Below are 23143 nucleotides of genomic sequence, written 5' to 3' on the forward strand. Positions count from 1 at the left end.
GTCTTCTTCTTAAAGATCCATTTATTTTCTATGGCTCGCCGATCATCGGGCAAGTCAGTCAAAGTCCATACATCGTTTTCATACATGGATCCTATCTCGGATTTCATGGGTTCTAGCCATTTGTCGGAATCCGGACCCACCATCGCTTCTTCATAGTTCGAAGGTTCACCGTTGTCTAACAACATGATTTCCAGGACAGGGTTGCCGTACCACTCTGGTGCGGAACGTGTCCTTGTGGACCTTCGAAGTTCAGCAGTAACTTGATCCGAAGCTTCATGATCATCATCATTAACTTCCTCCCTAGTCGGTGTAGGCACCACAGGAATATCTTCCCGCGCTGCGCTACTTTCCGGTTCGGAAGGGGTGACTATCACCTCGTCAAGTTCCACTTTCCTCCCACTTACTTCCTTTGAGAGAAACTCTTTCTCCAGAAAGGACCCATTCTTGGCAACGAAGATCTTGCCTTCGAATCTGAGGTAGAAGGTATACCCAATAGTTTCCTTAGGGTATCCTATGAAGACGCATTTCTCCGACTTGGGTTCGAGCTTTTCAGGTTGAAGTTTCTTGACATAAGCATCGCATCCCCAAACTTTTAGAAACGACAGCTTAGGTTTCTTCCCAAACCATAATTCATACGATGTCGTCTCAACGGATTTCGACGGAGCCCTATTTAAAGTGAATGCGGAAGTCTCTAAAGCATAGTCCCAAAATGAGAGCGGTAGATCGGTAAGAGACATCATAGATCGCACCATATCCAATAGAGTGCGATTACGATGTTCGGACACACCATTTCGCTGAGGTGTTCCAGGCGGCGTGAGTTGTGAAACGATTCCACATTTCTTTAAGTGCGTACCAAATTCGTGACTTAAATATTCTCCACCACGATCTGATCGTAAGAAATTTATTTTCCTGTCACGTTGATTCTCAACCTCACTCTGAAATTCCTTGAACTTTTCAAAGGTTTCAGACTTGTGTTTCATTAGGTAGACATACCCATATCTACTTAAGTCATCAGTGAGAGTGAGAACATAACGATATCCTCCGCGAGCCTCAACACTCATTGGACCGCACACATCGGTATGTATGATTTCCAATAAATTGGTTGCTCGCTCCATTGTTCCGGAGAACGGAGTCTTGGTCATCTTACCCATGAGGCATGGTTCGCATGTGTCAAATGATTCGTAATCAAGAGACTCCAAAAGTCCATCTGCATGGAGCTTCTTCATGCGCTTGACACCAATGTGACCAAGGCGGCAGTGCCACAAGTATGTGGGACTATCGTTATCAACTTTACATCTTTTGGTATTCACACTATGAATATGTGTAACATCACGTTCGAGATTCATCAAGAATAAACCATTGACCAGCGGGGCATGACCATAAAACATATCTCTCATATAAATGGAACAACCATTATTCTCGGATTTAAATGAGTAGCCATCTCGAATTAAACGAGATCCAGATACAATGTTCATGCTCAAAGCTGGCACTAAATAACAATTATTGAGGTTTAAAACTAATCCCGTAGGTACATGCAGAGGCAGCGTGCCGACGGCGATCACATCGACCTTGGAACCATTCCCGACGCGCATCGTCACCTCGTCCTTCGCCAGTCTCTGCTTATTCCGCAGCTCCTGTTTTGAGTTACAAATATGAGCAACCGCACCGGTATCAAATACCCAGGAGCTACTACGAGTACTGGTAAGGTACACATCAATTACATGTATATCACATATACCTTTGGTGTTGCCGGCCTTCTTGTCCGCTAAGTATTTGGGGCAGTTCCGCTTCCAGTGACCACTTCCCTTGCAATAAAAGCACTCAGTCTCAGGCTTGGGTCCATTCTTTGACTTCTTCCCGGCAACTGGCTTACTGGGCGCGGCAACTCCCTTGCCGTCCTTCTTGAAGTTCTTCTTACCCTTGCCCTTCTTGAACTTAGTGGTTTTATTCACCATCAACACTTGATGTTCCTTTCTGATCTCCACCTCCGCTGATTTCAGCATTGAATATACCTCAGGAATGGTCTTTTCCATCCCTTGCATATTGAAGTTCATCACAAAGCTCTTGTAGCTCGGTGGAAGCGACTGAAGGATTCTGTCAATGACCGCGTCATCCGGGAGATTAACTCCCAGCTGAGACAAGCGGTTGTGTAAACCAGACATTCTGAGTATGTGCTCACTAACAGAACTATTTTCCTCCATTTTACAGCTGAAGAACTTGTCGGAGACTTCATATCTCTCGACCCGGGCATGAGCTTGGAAAACCATTTTCAGCTCTTCGAACATCTCATATGCTCCATGTTTCTCAAAACGCTTTTGGAGCCCCGGTTCTAAGCTGTAAAGCATGCCGCATTGAACGAGGGAGTAATCATCAGCACGTGATTGCCAAGCGTTCATAACGTCTTGGTTCTCTGGGATGGGTGCTTCACCTAGCGGTGCTTCTAGGACATAATCTTTCTTGGCAGCTATGAGGATGATCCTCAGGTTCCGGACCCAGTCCGTATAGTTGCTGCCATCATCTTTCAGCTTGGTTTTCTCTAGGAACGCGTTGAAGTTGAGGACAACGTGGGCCATTTGATCTACAAGACATATTGGAAAGATTTTAGACTAAGTTCATGATAATTAAGTTCATCTAATCAAATTATTCAATGAACTCCCACTCAGATAGACATCCCTCTAGTCATCTAAGTGAAACATGATCCGAGTTAACTAGGCCGTGTCCGATCATCACGTGATACGGACTAGTCAAGATCGGTGAACATCTCCATGTTGACCGTATCTTCTATACGACTCATGCTCGACCTTTTGGTCTTTCGTGTTCCGAGGCCATGTCTGTACATGCTAGGCTCGTCAAGTCAACCTAAGTGTATTGCGTGTGTTCCGAGGCCATGTATGTACATGCTAGGCTCGTCAACACCCGTTGTATGCGAACGTTAGAATCTATCACACCCGATCATCACGTGGTGCTTCGAAACAACGAACCTTCACAACGGTGCACAGTTAGGGGGAACACTTTCTTGAAATTATTATAAGGGATCATCTTACTTACTACCGTTGTTCTAAGCAAATAAGATGCAAAACATGATAAACATCACATGCAATCAAATAGTGACATGATATGGCCAATATAATTTTGCTCCTTTGATCTCCATCTTCGGGGCGCCATGATCATCTTCGTCACCGGCATGACACCATGATCTCCATCATCATGATCTCCATCATCGTGTCTTCATGAAGTTGTCACGCCAACGATTACTTCTACTTCTATGGCTAACGCGTTTAGCAATAAAGTAAAGTAATTTACATGGCGTTATTCAATGACACGCAGGTCATACAAAATAATAAAGACAACTCCTATGGCTCCTGCCGGTTGTCATACTCATCGACATGCAAGTCATGATTCCTATTACAAGAATATGATCAATCTCATCCATCACATATATCATTCATCACATCTTCTGGCCATATCACATCACAAGGCACATGCTGCAAAAAGAAGTTAGACGTCCTCTAATTGTTGTTGCAAGTTTTTACATGGCTTCTATAGGTTTCTAGCAAGAACGTTTCTTACCTACGTAAAACCACAACGTGATATGCCAATTTCTATTTACCTTTCATAAGGACCCTTTTCATCGAATCCGTTCCGACTAAAGTGGGAGAGACAGACACCCGCTAGCCACCTTATGCAACTAGTGCATGTCAGTCGGTGGAACCTGTCTCACCTAAGCGTACGTGTAAGGTCGGTCCGGGCCGCTTCATCCCACAATACCGCCGAAACAAGATAAGACTAGTAGTGGCAAGAAAAATTGACAACATCTACGCCCACAACTGCTTTGTGTTCTACTCGTGCATAGTAACTACGCATAAACCTGGCTCTGGTACCACTGTTAGGTTACGTAGTAGAATTTTAAAATTTCCTACGCATCACCAAGATCCATCTATGGAGTATACTGGCAACAAGGGGAAAGGAGTGCATCTACATACCCTTGTAGATCGCGAGCGCAAGCGTTGTAATGAACGGGGTTGATGGAGTCGTACTCATCGTGATCCAAATCACCGATGACCGAGTGCCGAACGGACGGCACCTCCGCGTTCAACACACGTACGGAGCAGCGACGTCTCCTCCTTCTTGATCCAGCAAGGGGAAAGGAGAGGTTGATGGAGATCCAGCAGCACAACGGCGTGGTGGTGGAAGTAGCGGGGATCTCGGCAGGGCTTCGCTAAGCTTCTGCGAGAGGGAGAGGTGTTGCAAGGGGAGAGGGAGGCGCTAGGGGCTGTGTTGCTGCTGCCCTCCCTCCCCCCACTATATATAGGCCCCTGGGAGGGGGGGCGCCGGCCCTGGATCCCATCTACAGGGGGGCGGCGGTCAGGGGGGGAAGCTTGCCCCCCAAGGCAAGTGGGCGCCCCCACCCCTAGGGTTTCCAACCCTAGGCGCAGGGGGAGGCCCAAGGGGGGCGCCCCAGCCCACTAAGGGCTGGTTCCCTTCCCACTTCAGCCCATGGGGCCTCCGGGATAGGTGGCCCCACCCGGTCGACCCCCGGGACCCTTCCGGTGGTCCCGGTACAATACCGATAACCCCCAAAACTTTCCCGGTGGCCGAAACTGGACTTCCTATATATAATTCTTCACCTCCGGACCATTCCGGAACTCCTCGTGACGTCCGGAATCTCATCCGGGACTCCGAACAACTTTCGGGTTTCCGCATACTCATATCTCTACAACCCTAGCGTCACCAAACCTTAAGTGTGTAGACCCTACGTGTTCGGGAGACATGCAGACATGACCGAGACGCCTCTCCGGTCAATAACCAACAGCACGATCTGGATACCCATGTTGGCTCCCACATGTTCCACGATGATCTCATCGGATGAACCACGATGTCGAGGATTCAATCAATCCCGTATGCAATTCCCTTTGTCAATCGGTATGTTACTTGCCCGAGATTCGATCGTCGGTATCCCAATACCTTGTTCAATCTCGTTGCCGGCAAGTCTCTTTACTCGTACCGTAATGCATGATCCCGTGGCTAACTCCTTAGTCACATTGAGCTCATTATGATGATGCATTACCGAGTGGGCCCAGAGATACCTCTCCGTCATACGGAGTGACAAATCCCAGTCTCGATCCGTGCCAACCCAAAAGATACTTTCGGAGATACCCGTAGTGCACCTTTATAGTCACCGAGTTACGTTGTGACGTTTGGCACACCCAAAGCACTCCTACGGCACCCGGGAGTTGCACGATCTCATGGTCTAAGGAAAAGATACTTGACATTGGAAAAAGCTCTAGCAAACGAACTACACGATCTTTTGTGCTATGCTTAGGATTGGATCTTGTCCATCACATCATTCTCCTAATGATGTGATCCCGTTATCAACGACATCCAATGTCCATAGTCAGGAAACCATGACTATCTGTTGATCAACAAGCTAGTCAACTAGAGGCTCACTAGGGACATGTTGTGGCCTATGTATTCACACATGTATTACGATTTCCGGATAACACAATTATAGCATGAACAATAGACAATTATCATGAAAAAAGAAATATAATAATAACCATTTATTATTGCCTCTAGGGCATATTTCCAACACCCGACTGAGCGGCACTCCCCATATCTACCCAACCGAATCTAGCAAATTTGGCCCAAATGCTCTGATTGACCGGCACTCCCATATCTGGAGCAGATATGGGGACGCCCGGACGCACCCGCCATGTAGGACTGACCGCAAGGGCCCGTGCCAATTCGCCCATATCAGCCCCTCCTTGCCCGCCCATCCCTCTCCTTTTCTATTTTCTCCCTCATATGCACAACCGCCACCGTAGTTCCGTTGCCATCGTTGCTTTTGCCGTCATCCCCGACCCTAGGGTTCGCCACCGAAGGCCCCAACCCACACCGTCGCTGACTGTGCGGCAACCGGTCAAGGTCGACGCCACCGGATTCAATGAAATGCCAAGCCGGGTTTTTATTATTTTGCTCACTAGTTCTAGGTCACCAATGGATTTTTCGTGGAATGATGGCTATGGGAACCTCGAACTGGACGAATTCATATTCGGCAAGTTCATTGCCTGGTTGGATTCAGACAATGAAGATGCTGAAATGATGATGATGAGTATCTAAGAGAAGATGGAGAAGGCAGAGGAGCACGTCCTGAACTTGAAGGGTTCCATAAAGGGCAGGAAAGTTATTCCCCGGGATAGGATTTCCCGTGCATGGCTTTGATACGTCTCCAACGTATCTATATTTTTTTATTGTTCCATGTTATTATATTATCTGTTTTGGATGTTTTACATGCATTAATATGCTACTTTATATTATTTTTGGCACTAACCTATTAACTTAGAGCCCAGTGCAAGTTTCTGTTTTTTCTTGTTTTTGACTTTTACAGGAAAGGAAATCAAACGGAGTCCAAACGGAATAAAACTTTACGATGATTTTTCTTGGACCAGAAGATACCCAGAAGACTTGGAGAGAGCGCCAGAAGAGTCCCGAGGAGGCCACAAGCCCTCAGGGCGTGCCCCAGGGAGGGCGCCCCCTGGCTTGTGGGCCCCTCGGTAGTCCCCTAACCCTAATTCCAGCTCTATATATTCTCAAATATACCCCCAAACATTAGAAGAGTCCACCAAAATACTTTTCCACCGCCGCAAGCCTCTGTTCCCGTGAGATCCCATCTTGGGGCCTTTTCCGACACTCTGCCGGAAGGGGATTCGATTATGGAGGGCCTCTACATCAACCTTGCTGCCCTTTAAGTGAAGCGTGAGTAGTTTACCACAGATCTAAGGGTCCATAGCTAGTAGTTAGTTTTGGGTAACGTAGTATTTCAAAAACAATCCTACGATCACGCAAGATCTATCTAGGAGAAGCATAGCAACGAGCAGGGAGAGTGTGTCCACGTACCCTCGTAGACCGAAAGTAGAAGCGTTTAGTAACGCGGTTGATGTAGTCGAACGTGTTCGTGATCCAACCGATCCAAGCGCCAAACGTACGGCACCTCCGTGTTCAGCACACGTCCAGCTCGATGACATTCGTCAAGCTCTTGATCCAGTTGAGGCCGAGGGAGAGTTCCGTCGGCACGATGGCGTGGCGACAGTGATGATGAAGTTACCCGCGCAGGGCTTCGCCTAAGCACTATGACGATATGACCGAGGTGTGTAACTGTGGAGGGGGGCACCGCACACGGCTAAGAGAAGGGTTGGTGTCCTTTGGGGTGCCCCCTCCCCACATATATAAAGGAGGGAGGGAGAGAGGCCGGCCCTCCTAGGGGCGCGCCAAGTGTAGGGAGTCCTACTTGGACTCCCAAGTCCTAGTAGGATTCCCTTTCCTTTTCGGAGTGGGAAAGAAGGAAATGAGGGAGAGGGAGAAGGAAAGGGGGGCTGCGCCCCACCCCTTGTCCAATTCGGTTTGGGCAGGGGGGAGGTGCGCGCCACCTTGCCCATTCTTTCCTCTCTCCACTAAAGCCCAATAAAGCCCATTAACTTCCCCCGGCGAATTCCCGTAACTCTCCGGTACTCCGAAAAATACCCGAATCACTCGGAACCATTCCGATGTCCGAATATAGCCTTCCAATATATGAATCTTTACCTCTCGACCATTTCGAGACTCCTCGTCACGTCCGCGATCTCATTCGCGACTCTGGACAAACTTCGGTCATTAAATCACATAACTCATAATACAAATCGTCATCGAACGTTAAGCGTGCGGACCCTACGGGTTCGAGAACTATGTAGACATGACCGAGACACATCTCCGGTCAATAACCAATAGTAGAACCTGGATGCTCATATTGGCTCCTACATATTCTACGAAGATCTTTATCGGTCAAACTGCATAACAACATACGTCATTCCCTTTGTCATCGGTATATGTTACTTGCCCCGAGATTCGATTGTCGGTATTATCATACCTAGTTCAATCTCGTTACCGGAAAGTCTCTTTACTCGTTCCGTAATGCATCATCCCGCAACTAACTCATTAGTCACATTGCTTGCAAGGCTTATAGTGATGTGCATTACCGAGAGGGCCCAGAGATACCTCTCCGATACTCGAAGTGACAAATCCTAATCTCGATCTATGCCAACCCAACAAACACCTTCGGAGACACCTGTAGAGCATCTTTATAATCACCCAGTTACGTTGTGATGTTTGATAGCACACAAGGTGTTCCTCCGGTATTCTAGAGTTGCATAATCTCATAGTCAAAGGAATATGTATAAGTCATGAAGAAAGCAATAGCAATAAAACTGAACGATCAATATGCTAAGCTAACGGACGGGTCTTGTCCATCACATCATTCCCCTAATGATGTGATCCCGTTCATCAAATGACAACACATGTCTATGGTCAGGAAACTTAACCATCTTTGATTAACGAGCTAGTAAGGTAGAGGCATACTAGGGACACTTTGTTTTGTCTATGTATTCACACATGTATCAAGTTTTCGGTGAATACAATTCTAGCATGAATAATAAAAATTTATCATGATATAAGGAAATATAAATAACATCTTTATTATTGCCTCTAGGGCATATTTCCTTCAGTCTCCCACTTGCACTAGAGTCAATAATCTAGTTCACATCGCCATGTGACTTAAAACTGATAGATCACATCGCCATGTGATTAACACCCATAGTTCACATCGCGATGTGACCAACACCCAAAGGGTTTACTAGAGTCAATAATCTAGTTCACATCGCTATGTGATTAACACCCAAAGAGTACTAAGGTGTGATCATGTTTTGCTTGTGAGAGAAGTTTAGTTAACGGGTCTGTCACATTCAGAGCCATATGTATTTTGCAAATTTCTATGTCTACAATGCTCTGCATGGAGCTACTCTAGCTAATTGCTCCCACTTTTAATATGTATCTAGATCGAGACTCAGAGTCATCCAGATCAGTGTCAAAGCTTGCATCGACGTAACTCTTTACGACAAACTCTTTATCACCTCTATAACCAAGAAATATTTCCTTAGTCCTCTAAGGATAATTTTGACCGCTGTCCAGTGGTCTACTCCTGGATAACTATCATATTCCTTTGCCAAACTCATGGCGAGGTACACAATAGGTCTGGTATACAACATAGCATACTTTATAGAACCTATGACTGAGGCATAGGGAATGGCTTTTCATTCTCTTTCTATTTTCTGCCGTGGTCGGGTTTTGAGTCTTACTCAACTTCATACCTTACAACTCAGGCAAGAACTCCTTCTTTGAATGATCCATTTTGAACTCTTTCAAAAACTTATCAAGGTATGTATTTCATTGAAATTATTATCAAGCGTATTGATCTATCTCCATAGATCTTGATGCTCAATACGTAAGCAGCTTTACTGAGGTCTTTCTTTGAAAAACTCCTTTCAAACACTCCTTTATGCTTTCCAGAAAATTCTTCATCATTTCTGATCAACAATATGTCATTCACATATACTTACCAGAAAGGCTGTAGTGCTCCCACTCACTTTCTTGTAAATACAGGCTTCACCGCAAGTCTGTATAAAACTATATGCTTTGATCAACTCATCAAAGCGTATATTCCAACTCCGAGATGCTTGCACCAGTCCATAGATGGATTGTTGGAGCTTGCATATTTCGTTAGCACCTATAGGATTGACAAAACCTTCTGGTTGCATCATATACAGCTCTTCTTTAGTAAATCCATTAAGAATGCAGTTTTGACATCCATTTGCCAGATTTCATAAAATGTGGAAATTGCTAGCATGATTCGGACAGACTTTAAGCATCGATACGAGTGAGAAAATCTCATCGTAGTCAACACCTTGAACTTGTCAAAAAATCCTTTTCGACAAGTCGAGCTTTGTAGATAGTAACACTACTAGCAGCGTCCGTCTTCCTCTTGAAGATCCATTTATTCTCAATGGCTTGCTGATCACCGGGCAAGTCAACCAAAGTCCACACTTTGTTCTCATACATGGATCCCATCTCAGATTTCATGGCCTCAAGCCATTTCACGGAATCTGGGCTCATCATCGCTTCCTCATAGTTCGTAGGTTCGTCATGGTCAAGTAACATGACTTCCAGAACAGGACTACCGTGTCACTCTTGTGCGGATCATACTCCGTTTGACCTACGAGGTTCAGTCGTAACTTGATCTGAAGTTTCATGATCATCATCATTAGCTTCCTCACTAATTGGTGTAGGAATCACCGGAACTGATTTCTGTGATGTACTACTTTCCATATGGGAGCAGGTACAATTACCTCATCAAGTTCTACTTTCCTCCCACTCACTTCTTTTGAGAGAAACTCCTTCTCTAGAAAGGATCCATTCTTAGCAACGAATATCTTGCCTTCAGATCTGTGATAGAAGGTGTACCCAACAGTCTCCTTTGGGTATCCTATGAAGACGCATTTCTCCGATTTGGGTTTGAGCTTATCAGGTTGAAGCTTTTTCACATAAGCATCGTAGCCCCAAACTTTAAGAAACGACAGCTTAGGTTTCTTGCTAAACCATAGTTCATACGGTGTCGTCTCAACGGATTTAGACGGTGCCCTATTTAAAGTGAATGCAGCTGTCTCTAATGCATAACCCCAAAAAACGATAGTGGTAAATCGGTAAGAGACATCATAGATCGCACCATATCTAATAAAGTACGGTTACGACGTTCAGACACACCATTACGCTGTGATGTTCTAGGTGGCGTGAGTTTGTGAAACTATTCCACATTGTTTTAAATGAAGGCCAAACTCGTAACTCAAATATTTCCCTCTGCGACCAGATCGTAGAAATTTTATTTTCTTGTTACGATGATTCTCCACCTCACTCTGAAATTCTTTGAACTTTTCAACTGTTTCAGACTTGTGTTTCATTAAGTAGATATACCCATATCTGCTCAAATCATTTGTGAAGGCCAGAAAATAACGATACCCGCCGCGAGCCTTAACACTCATCAGACCGCATACATCGGTATGTGTCGGTGTACAAAAGTAGGGGCTCTCCTTTTGATCCCTTTACTTGTGCACAGGCAGTCAGAGCCGCGCCCACGACCACACCAAGCAGGGCAGAGGAGGGAAGCCGGAGCACAAGACAGCCAAAGCAATGCCAAGACCCAGAGACCACAAAGAGCAAAAGGGCGAGGCGGACTCCCCCGGCAAGACCCTTGCCGGGGCGGCCTCCGCGGCCCCGGCAAGAGCCTTGCCGGGGCAACTTGCCCAACGCCAGCGGGGCGTGCCGCCCTTGAGCCCAAGGGTTTCGAACAACCACATTGGGACCAGGGATCGGGAGGCACCTCTGTGATGGCATGCAGATATTCGTCAAGATCATAAACACACAAGATCAGATGAGGACCCGAAGACAACGACTCTAGCGAGATCCTTGCCGAGGAGATCCAGGAGACCCGCGGCAAGACCCTTGCCGGGTCCCTGGCAAGGCCCTTGCCGAGGGCATCAGCGGGACCACAGCCAGGCCCACGCCTACCGAAACACCACCGCCGTCCCCATGCAGCTGCCAGCTCAACCAGCTGAGTAGGCAACTGCGTGGTGACGAGCGGCTTCGACGACCGACCCCGCAAGCACCTGCGTGGTGGCATGCAGATCCTCGTGAAGGCCCCACCACCGCGCCAGCCCAGCAGCCAGCCAACGTGGCGCCACGGCGCCTCATCAGCTCGGACGCGCGTCGTAGCCAGGCGAGGCGGCGACAGCTGGGACGAGCTTCCTTGCCGTCCCCGATAAAGTGAGAGGGGCACGTCGATAGCGCATTCAATGCGTTTGTCCAACAGTGCCAGAGGATAGGCTCATCCACTGTACACCTTTCCACCTCCTGTGTGCCACTATGGCAACCCCTTTTTGTCTATAAAAGGAGCCGAGGCGACCAGGAGGAGGATTCGGATCTTTTGGGCAGTTTACACCCCGTAGCTAGCTCAAGAACACAAGAATACTCGAATACATCCACCAAAGCAGGACTAGGGTATTACGCGTCTCCGCGGCCCGAACCTGGGTAAACGATTTGTGTGCTTCATGTCAGACCCGCTCTTTGCACAACCCCGCGCCCGCCAACCGTAGAAGGGATCTCAGCAATTCCATAGGTGTCGATTTCCCCCGACATCTTTGGCGCGCCAGGTAGGGGACGCAGTTGTGGAAATCTGGTCTGGTCGGAGCAGCGGCTCCATCGTGGCCGTCGTTCCAAGGAAGAGGATGACCAAGCTTGACGGCACCATCCACAGATACGGTGGACACTTGTGCAACGGCAGAAAAGCTAAGTCATGTGAAACTTTAAGCAATTTCTTTTTACATATAAGGTTATTGTCCTTGGAGATCCTGCCCTATGTATGGAAAACCTGCACGCAAAGGGGCCCTTCCATTATTGGCAACGCCCTCGCTCTGTTTCGAGTCCGCTCAACAGTTCGGGCGGCTGCATCAAGAACGGCAGGGTAGCCTGCCGCAATTGGCAATGCTCTCGATTCTGACTCGAGTCAAGCTCGATAGTTCGAGCGGCCGTGTTAAGAGCGGTAAGGTGGTTCGCCTGGCAGCAAGCACACCCGGCAGGCCATTGGGGATCTGTCCTCAAGGCGCCGTGGCCTGGGTTTACGCGCCGGCAAGCCTACCCGATTAACGTAGGGTGGACATACAAAGGGAGATCAAACGGGAAGATAGCATGCATAATATCAAAAGTACTGCAGAGTTATATTACATCAATTGTGCCGCGGACCTAACTAAAGATAGAAATTGTCTTGGTCATGAACATGCAGTGGCAATGAGAAACGGGGTGCCTAGTCCCGGCACGGGCCCTCCACCCTCTGGATTCCGTCGATACGGCTGATGATGGGCTTGATATGCTCCTTGAACACCGCGAGGTCCGCATCCTCCGGCAAGCTCTCCAGCGCGGCGTCAAAGTCGAGGTTGGGGTTCCAGTGCGCCACCTTGGTCATGGCACCCCGGCAATGCCTCCGGGCCTCATCGGCCACCGAGGCCGCCTGATTGGAGTGGAGCTGCCCCAGGTCCCCGAAGACACCCTCGAAGAACATGTTCAGCTTGGCGTTGGGACTCACGTTGCGCTCCGGGGTGTACCTCACATTAGGCATCCCCATGGTAGCTAGCTGCATGGTGATCCTGCCGGCGACGTCTTCGAGGCGGCTGATCCAGTGGTTCTCGCCCTCCACAAAATCCTTGTGGTTGGCGGCTTCGTTCTTCCGCAGCTGCTTCTCGACCTCTAGATCCTTGGCCAGGGTCTCCTCCCGGGCCTCGTCCTCCGAGAGCGTCTTCTCAAGACCCTCCAGCTTCAGCTTCAGGTCTTTGATGGAGTCGTTGGCCTTGGAGAGCTGCTCAGCCTTGCCGAGGACTGCGCCCTGCGCCTCCACCAGGGCACCGTTGAGCGTGTCCTTCTCTTTGGCCAGCTTCAGGGCCTGATCCTTCAGCCCGTCCCGCTCCACCTCCAGCTCTTTCACCTTGCCGGTGTGAATCAGAGCCTGGGCATTGAGTGCCTCCTTGTGCCTCTACTCCAGCTCCTTGGTCCGCTACACGACAAGCTTCTCCACCTCCTCGTCCTTGCCGCGGAGCGTTGCGGCAAGCTTCTCCTCACGTGTGACAAGGTCCTCCTCCTGGGTTATCAATTTTTGAGTTGTTATTCCTTCCTGGCACTCATTTTCAAAATCTTTCTCCTGAGTTTGTTGGATGACTCTGAGAATTCTTGTCATTTCCAACCTTTCAAAACCTTGCTCATGTCTTTTTCAGTGGGCAAGACCTCATTTGCATCAGCTCAAACCCTCTCAAACCCTAATTCCAAATTTTTGGAATTTGAATACGCCCTTTGTGAATACAAAGGAGTCATCATTTTCCTTGATTGTTGATCATCCCATCTGTTCCCAGAGACCCTCCTATCCTTGTAAACCTTGGATGTGCAAAAATATTGCCAAGTCCCATGCAATATTTTTGAATTATGATTTATTCCTTTTCTTGCCTTTCCGAGGAATAAAATCCAAAGGCATAGCTAGCCATCTCCTAAATTCATGAGAATTGGTGGAGTTGATATTTATGCCTAATCCAAGCCCTGACAAATATATTGGCCACAATTAAATAAGGAAAATTGCCTTTTCCAATTTAATACCAATATTGCATTTCTGCCATGTTCTAAAGGAACTACTATTTTTATAGCAGAGAAAATTCCCACATAAATCGTGGAGCTTGTCCTTGCCATATAATCACTAGTTCCATCCTTATCCCATGTTCCTCAGATAAAAAATTGGGTACATGATCCAACGCAAGTTTCTGCCTTCTCTGAAATTTTGCAAAGGAAGTGCCTTATTCCTAATTTCTATCGAGCTGCAATTTGGCAGGGTGATTAACCTTGATAAATCACCCATGGATACCAAAGATGAACTCAATCCATTCATTCTAGCTCCCTGTGCAATTTTCAAAGTTTCTGACCAGAATGCAACTTGGTGAAGGAAGTACCTTCATAGAGTTTCCAAATGGGATGAAACTTTTCCATCTTCTCAAGTATCTCAAATCATTAGCCTCCACCTAAATTCAGTTCATTTCATTGAACTATGTGAGCACAGGAGCAATTCTTGGTTTCTGTCCAAATTTTCAGTTTGTGAAGCAAGTCTATTTTATCTTGCTCCATTATGGCTGAAAATATTCCCAGGCCTTCTCCTATCCATATAACCTATCTCCAACAAAGTTTGGCTCATTTCATCTAGCCAATATTTTCCTGGATTTTTCCAACGGTTCTGGTCAGATGTGATGCTTGTGAAACAAGTACCAATTTGGCAACTCCATTTGGTATGATCTTTTTGCAGCATCTAAACATGACCAAATCATGGAGCTTTGCCAAGTTTTAGCTCAATCCAACACTCCTAGCATCTGGGCCTTTGCTTCTTTAGGAAAGCAAGGCTGAAACCCACTCAATGTGTGCTTGACACGCCCAGTAGGCCCCCTCAAGGGGGATGGACACCTCTACTGGGATGAAAGGAAGGTCAGTGGATTAGATCATGAATACTGTTTATTTCCTTTCATACCCAGGAGGTGAGGTAGATATGGAGGGTGGCCCTCGGGGGGAGGGCCATTACACTGTAAGGTTTCCTTACATAGGACTGAGCATGTCTCAAGGGAGTGAGACTGCAGCTATGTTAAATACTTGCCCAAATCCCTTCTAACCTTCCAGGACCGTAGTCCTTGCTACCCTAAGCCTCCGAGACATCAAGTTTGCCACTTAACCTCTCTGATTTAGTCTCTAGAACATGGCCAAGTTTGGAACAGCAAACTTGTCGAGCTCGTGTCCCTCTGCTCCCAACACTTCTGCCCGTGCTATCACCTTTTCTTTAATGAGCCTTGGAAGGACTCCACTGATGACAAGGTTTGGCATGAAGTAGTCAACCAGCGCACGCGTTGTCAGTGGTGACCACGGGCAATGCAGGCCAAAACGGTGGTCTCACCACTGTTGGCAACAGTAGCGCACTCCGGCTGGCTCTGGCTCGTCCAAGCTTGTCAACCAGCTCAGCCTCATCATCGTCGTGCGCCTTGACCCGTTTCCCCCTTTGGTTGCTTCCTCGTTGAGCCGTCGCCGTCGCCGAACAGTGAGCGTCCGTGTGCATTGTCGCCTTCCTCGCTCTTGTCCCTTCCCCCTCTCGTCCGCGAGCGTTGCTCGACTCCGTGAGCTCCTGCGCGTCGTCCGCATCCCCCTCGTCGCCTTCCCGCCGCTCCCCGTGACCCTTGGTCGCGCGTGCACTTCGCCGGCGCATGGACACGTAGCCGTGCCGCGTGTCGCCTCTCCCCTCCCCTAGAGCTCTTCCCCGCGGCTATTTAAGCACGCCCTGAGCTTCCTCACAGCCCACAACCCCTCCCGGAGCCGGAGCCCCTCCCAGTCCGCTCCATGGCCGAAGCCTCGCCGCCGGCCGCCGCCTAAATTGATCCAGTGTCGTGCTCCCCTTGCCTCCCTTCCTCCACCAGTAGGATCCCCGGAGTCCGGCGACCCATTCCCCCTTGTTCCCTCGGCTACAAGTCACCGGAGCCCCGCGACCATCTCTTCCCGAAGCCGCCGTCCGCCCTATCTCTGCCCGTCGCCCCTCAGCCCTTCCTCGATGTCCACAACCGGTCCAGGCAGACACGGCGCTCCGCCCCGAGCACGCAGGTGCCCCCTCCCTCGCCGGAGGTGGCCGGAGCCGCCGGGCCCGTCGCCGGCGTCGCGGCGCCTCGCCTCTGCCTGGCCCCTCTCTCTGCTTCTGTCGGGCGTGAGCGAGAAGAAGGAGAGGGATGAGAGAGAAAGGACTAGGGCCCCACCCGTCAGTCGCACGAGGGGTTGACCCCAGGCTCTGACGTGGATAAGTGGCCGCGCATTTCCGAAAATACGCTTTCCCTAAGCCAAAAGCGTATTATTCCTCTTCTTCGGGCCAGAACGCGCTTTCCTCTCTGGAAAGCGTATTTCTGAGAAAGGCGCGTTCAGTTTTTCCTCCAAGGGCCCGTTTGCTGAATTTTTTTCACCGATAGGTCCCTGAGCTTCAACCCTTCCTATCTCGACAACCGTAACTCCGATTGAGGTGAAACCAACGCTCATGTCTTCGTGTCGTCGAACTCTTTCCGTTGGTATCATTTTCATTATGTTTTCACATAGTGAAAATGACAACTTTGCCCTTGCACGTAAACAGCCCCCTCCGAGAGATAACTGTTTCCGGCAACTCTTTCCGCGATCGTTTCACACTTCTTCCCGAAGTATTTGTCGACCCCCAGGCAAGCCAACCTCTTATCATGAGCCCCGAACTTGCATGTTGACTTTGCTTGCACCTCGTGTGTGTTTAGTTGCAGTAGTTTCTTGTCTGTTCCGTCTGCTGTTATTTTAATCATGCTATATGTTTTTGTTATCTGTCTTGCATGCTTATGCTTTCATGAAATAAGTTGACATGCTAGTTTACTGTTGTTACTGATAATATCATGCCTCTACCTAGTTTATTTTCATGTTAGTAGTATCGATGTTAATAATGCTCGCATGATAATTGATGATGGAGAAGTTAATAATATGACTTAATAACAAACCTCCTTCGTCATCACTGGGATATCACAGCGCCACCCAACTCGAGCTTTCTCCAGTGCAACCACATTTACCTTATGGGGAGGTCCTAGCTGGGTCTATTCTCATGCCTCTCACCGGTGCCTCCTGCAAGGGAAGGTTATGGGCACGCGCTACCCTGATCAGGTAGGTGGACATAACCTTGTGTGCTCGTTTTTTGTTTTTATGGTACCTTGTCCCCGTTTGGGACCGTTTTGCCACGACGGTGGCCGTTGGTGTCTTTGGTAGACACGGGGCCACCCAGGACTGAACCCCAAGGGGGTGTTGGTCGGAGTGGCCGGGAGAGTGTCATGGCAGTAGCTCAGTTTTGTCGGAACACCATGGTCCGCACATATGGGAGTGCGAGGCCAGGGTTCCGTGGTGTGGGTGAAGTGTGCTACCTCTGCAGAGTGTATGTTTAATCTATCGATAGTCGCGTCCTCGGTCATGGGCACAAGTTCGTAGTAGGTCACACTATCGGGTCTCGGTCGAAATGGAGGATAAACCTGCTAATAACTTGTGTGATAATTAAAATGTGATAAATCATGTGATGACTTGGACTATGGGAAAATCGTGAGAAGTCACGGTGATGCGTTGATATGACCCCCGAGGCGAGGTCTCGGTAAGTCATGCGTGTGCTCCGAGGAGCCGTGGCAGAGTAAGTGATTGTTGCATAAGGTTAATACAACATATCTTCATGGGAGGTAAATGGTAGTTTATTTTCAGCATAGTTTCATGATGCCATGCCACGTTTTGATATGCTATGCTTTGCTTTTGCTATGTTAGAAGTAATTTTGATATGCCATGCTAGTAGATGCTATGCTGCTATTCATGCTTAGTTTGATTTATGATTCTAGTTAATATCATGCCATGCTTAGAAGTTGTGTTGAAGTAGACTGTTTGCATATGATTGGTTCTTGCTTTGTCATCTGTTTGTTTGGATGCTATGTATTTGGTTGTCTTGTAAGTACATTCAATGTACTGACCTGGCGTGTCATGCCAGTTTTGTAGGTCGTGCCCGAATTGTTCGCTTGTTCCGTCGTGCTAGGCCGTAATCTTGCCAGTCCTGTGAGTTATGGAGTCCATCCAGAGTGAGACGCTGCCAAACCAAGACTTCCGCCGCCATTTAAATAGACTTCCGCTGCCATTTAATAGCCTTATGGCTATGCCAGATAATTGTATCCATCAATGATGTAATCATATACACATGTATTTGATGAATATTATTGTACCTAGAATGCTGTATCATGAACCTGTCGTGCATCAGGTGTTATCCTGGGCTGACGTGCGAAGGCCCCCTGCTCCATGCTAATCGGGGTGCCACAGGAGATGGTATCAGAGCAGCCAGGCTGGCATAGGTTATCCTAGCATTAGATCACCGCTACCATCAACCCGTAATGACCCTAAGGGATTTGACCCATCCCTGGCATCCGGCATGGCCACTGTTAATCAACAGGTGGCGCAGTCAGGACCGACACGTCCTCACCCCGCTGTCCCCGCCTAGTTATCCGTGGAACGAATAGAAACCCTATCCTTTCTGGTCGGCCGCACCGCTTTCCCTTCGCCATTAAGGGAAAGGGGCCACGCCATGCGGGCATGTCCCGCATAGCTGCCTATAAAAGCCCCTTTCCGCTAGCCGTATCGCTCACCCCTCAGTCAGCCATGTCCCTGTAGAGAAGCTTAGCTAGTAACACTCCAGCCATGACTAGCACCTTCAAAGCTCCCAAGTTTTACACCCGCACCTGTGCCATCAACCATACCGGCTTTCCACCCCTTCTCATTGAGATGCTCACCAAAGCCTTTGGTTGTAATGCTAGCCCCGATTACCTGGTGTTCCAGTCGAAACCAGTCCCTCACCTTCATCGCTATGATGCAAGAGTGCACATCGACCCATGTCCTGCAGTAGATGGCCAACCTTTGGTTTTTCAGGGTATAGCCATACCTACCGCTGATTTAGCCATTCAGGCCGCTACTGTGGAAGCCATCCTATACCTCTGAACCAAGTTCCTGCATGTGCCAACGAGGCGGGAGTTCTGCTTTTTCCACATTGTGGCAGAAGCAGGAATGCAGCCTTCTCCCGCTATCCAAGGAGATGACCCCGCAATCGCTCGCCTTGTGCAATATATCACTGCCCAGGGGATGATGATTTCTAAGATGCTTGCCGAATTTAGAACCCTGGACAACGATGCGGTAAGAGTTGTCAAGGAAGCTTATCGTGAGGCTCGTAAATTCGCATCCCAAGCCGTTCATCCCATGCCATCTGAACCAGTGCTACCCTCTCAGCCTGTGTTGTGGCCCAGGCCAAACATCGCCACCCTCGACAAGGCTCTTTTACGGATCCACCAGCAGCATTTGCTTGGATCAATTTCAGCCACACCTCCAGTAGTCGAACCCCAACCCATAGTAGTATCGGATGATGAAGATGGAGATTGGCTCAGTCTTCGTCCTCCAGGAGAGCCCCAGCAAGGCCAGTCCTCTGCATGACCTCAGTCGCGTAGTGAGATGATTCTGCGAGTAGGTCAATCGGTCTGTTCATCCTCGATATGAGGATAGAACTATGTATCCCGGAGTAAGTAGTTTTGTTTAGCGCGTAGAGCGTTCGTGCTTTATTGTATGCTGTAATCCGTATGCTGTGTATGTTTTTGTGCTTTTGTTTTCATGCTTGTTTTTGTTTGTCTCTCTGTCAAGCAGAGATGTTTGACAGGGTTGGCAATGTGTTGCTAACAAGATTTTAATCAGTACGACACATACACTAAAAACAACATTGGCTCGTCCTGAGTCTATTAAAATGCGCGCTGGTGTAGGTATATGTATGCCAGGATTACATATACCCACTCGCATTAAAACACCTTAGAATGATTTGTCTGCTGTGTTTGCATTACATGTTTGTTGCATCGGTCTGTTTGTTAGTTTGTTTGTATTGCATACTGCACGCACACCCGGTTCACCCACGAGTACATTCGGGCAGTACTCGGGGGAATGCAAAGTCACATATCCCTCTCTATCTGTGCATACCCCGTGTGCCAGATTTCCCGATCCAGAGCCTCGCAGAGGCATTTCCGTCTGGCAGTTCCTCGTTTCTAATTATTTTTCCCGATTTCATTTCCGGAGGAACACTGCTAATTTTATTTCACTTGATCTAGTACATCTACCCCCATACAGATTTCAACTCCGATTCTACCTTGACATCTACTTTTTCGTGGAGCAACCCGCGAAATTTTCCCGAACCCCGGCGTGATTCTTGAGCTGGCGCAGCCACCTCACCTGCATCTGGACCCCACCACCCTCGCCTCTGCCTTGCGTGATGCAGGCAAGTCATCACCAACGCTCCACCGCAGCACGTGATTACTCTGCCGGCGTGAAGCGACGGAGAATCAAACGTGGCGGAGGACCACCCCGTGCACCATCTTCTCCCGCATCTCGAGCCATCGCACCTAGCCGCGCGTTTTCCCGAAACCGATCATTCTTGATGAGGATCAGTAGGAGAAACCACTGTTCATTGGGGTGCATCCAGCATTTTTCGGGAGTCTGATCTCGAGTGCCTGTAACGCCCATGATGTGGCTATATCTCCCACGTGTCGAGGCACGACTTAGAGGCATAACCGCATTGTGGTTTTGTCGCAAGAAGGGTCATCTTCACACAATCCCATGTAATGAAAAAGAATGGGATAACGAGAGTTGGCTTACAATCGCCACTTCACACAATACATAAATTAATTCATACATCATCCAAAATCCACACATAGACCGACTACGGTCAAATCCAAATGAAAATAAGATAACCCCAAATGCTAGATCCCCGATCGTCCCAACTGGGCTCCACTACTGATCATCAAGAAAAGAAACATAGTAACGACCACGTTCCTCGTCGAACTCCCACTTGAGCTCGGTAGCGTCACCTGTACTGGCATCGTCGGCACCTGCAACTGTTTTGGTAGAATCTGTGAGTCACGAGGACTCAGCAATCTCACACCCACGAGATCAAGACTATTTAAGCTTATAGGAAAGGATGGTGCCATGAGGTGGAGCTGCAGCAAGCACTAAGCATATGGTGGCTAACATACGCAAATGAGAGCGAGAAGAGAAGCAACGCAACGGTCGCGAAGCTAGAAATGATCAAGAAGTGATCCTGAAACTACTTACGTTCATGCATAACTCAAACCGTGTTCACTTCCCGGACTCCGCCGAGAAGAGACCATCACGGCTACACACACGGTTGATGTATTTTAATTAAGTCAAGTGACAAGTTCTCTACAACCGGACATTAACAAATTCCCATCTGCCTCATTGTTGGGGAACGTAGCAGAAATTCAAAATTTTCTACGCATCACCAAGATCAATCTATGGAGTAATCTAGCAACGAGGGGAAGGGGAGTGAATCTACATACCCTTGTAGATCGCGATGCGGAAGCGTTGCAAGAACGCGGATGAGGGAGTCGTACTCGTAGCGATTCAGATCGCGGTTGATTCCGATCTAAGCACCGAAAGAACGGTGCCTCCGCGTTCAACACACGTGCAGCCCGGTGACGTCTCCCACGCCTTGATCCAGCAAGGAGAGAGGGAGAGGTTGGGGAAGATTCCATCCAGCAGCAGCACGACGGCGTGGTGGTGATGGAGGAGCGTGGCAATCCCGCAGGGCTTCGCCAAACACCGCGGGAGAGGAGGAGGAGGGAGAGGGGTAGGGCTGCGTCGAAAGGAGACGTTCTCATGTGTGTATGGCAGCCCAAACCTCAAGTATATATAGGGGGGAAGGGGGCTGCGCCCCCCTTAGGGTTTCCACCCCCAAGAGGAGGCGGCCAGCCCTAGATCCCATCAAGGGGGGCGGCCAAGGGGAGGAGAGGGGGAGGCGCCCCACTAGATGGGCCCTAAGGCCCATCTGGACCTAGGGTTTGCCCCCTCCCACTCTCCCATGCGCCTTGGGCCTTGGTAGGGGGGCGCACCAGCCCACCTGGGGCTGGTCCCCTCCCACACTTGGCCCACGCAGCCTTCTGGGGCTGGTGGCCCCACTTGGTGGACCCCCGGGACCCTCCCGGTGGTCCCGGTACATCACCGATTTCACCCGAAACTTTTCCGGTGACCAAAACAGGACTTCCCATATATAAATCTTTACCTCCGGACCATTCCGGAACTCCTCGTGACGTCCGGGATCTCATCCGGGACTCCGAACAACATTCGGTAACCACGTACATGCTTTCCCTATAACCCTAGCGTCATCGAACCTTAAGCGTGTAGACCCTACGGGTTCGGGAACCATGCAGACATGACCGAGACGTTCTCCGGTCAATAACCAACAGAGGGATCTGGATACCCATGTTGGCTCCCACATGTTCCACGATGATCTCATCGGATGAACCACGTTGTCGGGGATTCAATCAATCCCGTATTCAATTCCCTTTGTCTAACGGTATGTTACTTGCCCGAGATTCGATCGTCGGTATCCCTATACCTTGTTCAATCTCGTTACCGGCAAGTCTCTTTACTCGTTCCGTAACTCACATCATCCCGTGATCAACTCCTTGGTCACACTGTGCACATTATGATGATGTCCTACCGAGTGGGCCCAGAGATACCTCTCCGTTTACACGGAGTGACAAATCCCAGTCTCGATTCGTGCCAACCCAACAGACACTTTCGGAGATACCCGTAGTGCACCTTTATAGCCACCCAGTTACGTTGTGACGTTTGGCACACCCAAAGCATTCCTACGGTATCCGGGAGTTGCACAATCTCATGGTCTAAGGAAGTGATACTTGACATTAGAAAAGCTCTGAGCAAACGAACTACACGATCTTGTGCTAGGCTTAGGATTGGGTCTTGTCCATCACATCATTCTCCTAATGATGTGATCCCGTTATCAACGACATCCAATGTCCATGGTCAGGAAACCGTAACCATCTATTGATCAACGAGCTAGTCAACTAGAGGCTTACTAGGGACATGGTGTTGTCTATGTATCCACACATGTATCTGAGTTTCCTATCAATACAATTCTAGCATGGATAATAAACGATTATCATGAACAAGGAAATATAATAATAACCTATTTATTATTGCCTCTAGGGCATATTTCCAACAATCCGGTGCTTTAGTGCTGGTATGATCGCATCCGACATGTTACCCCCGTCTTCGTCCCTTATGCTTGCCCCTCCCA

The sequence above is a fragment of the Triticum aestivum genome, chromosome 5D (assembly GCF_018294505.1).
Source record: "Triticum aestivum cultivar Chinese Spring chromosome 5D, IWGSC CS RefSeq v2.1, whole genome shotgun sequence".
NCBI classification, from domain to species: Eukaryota; Viridiplantae; Streptophyta; class Magnoliopsida; order Poales; family Poaceae; genus Triticum; species Triticum aestivum.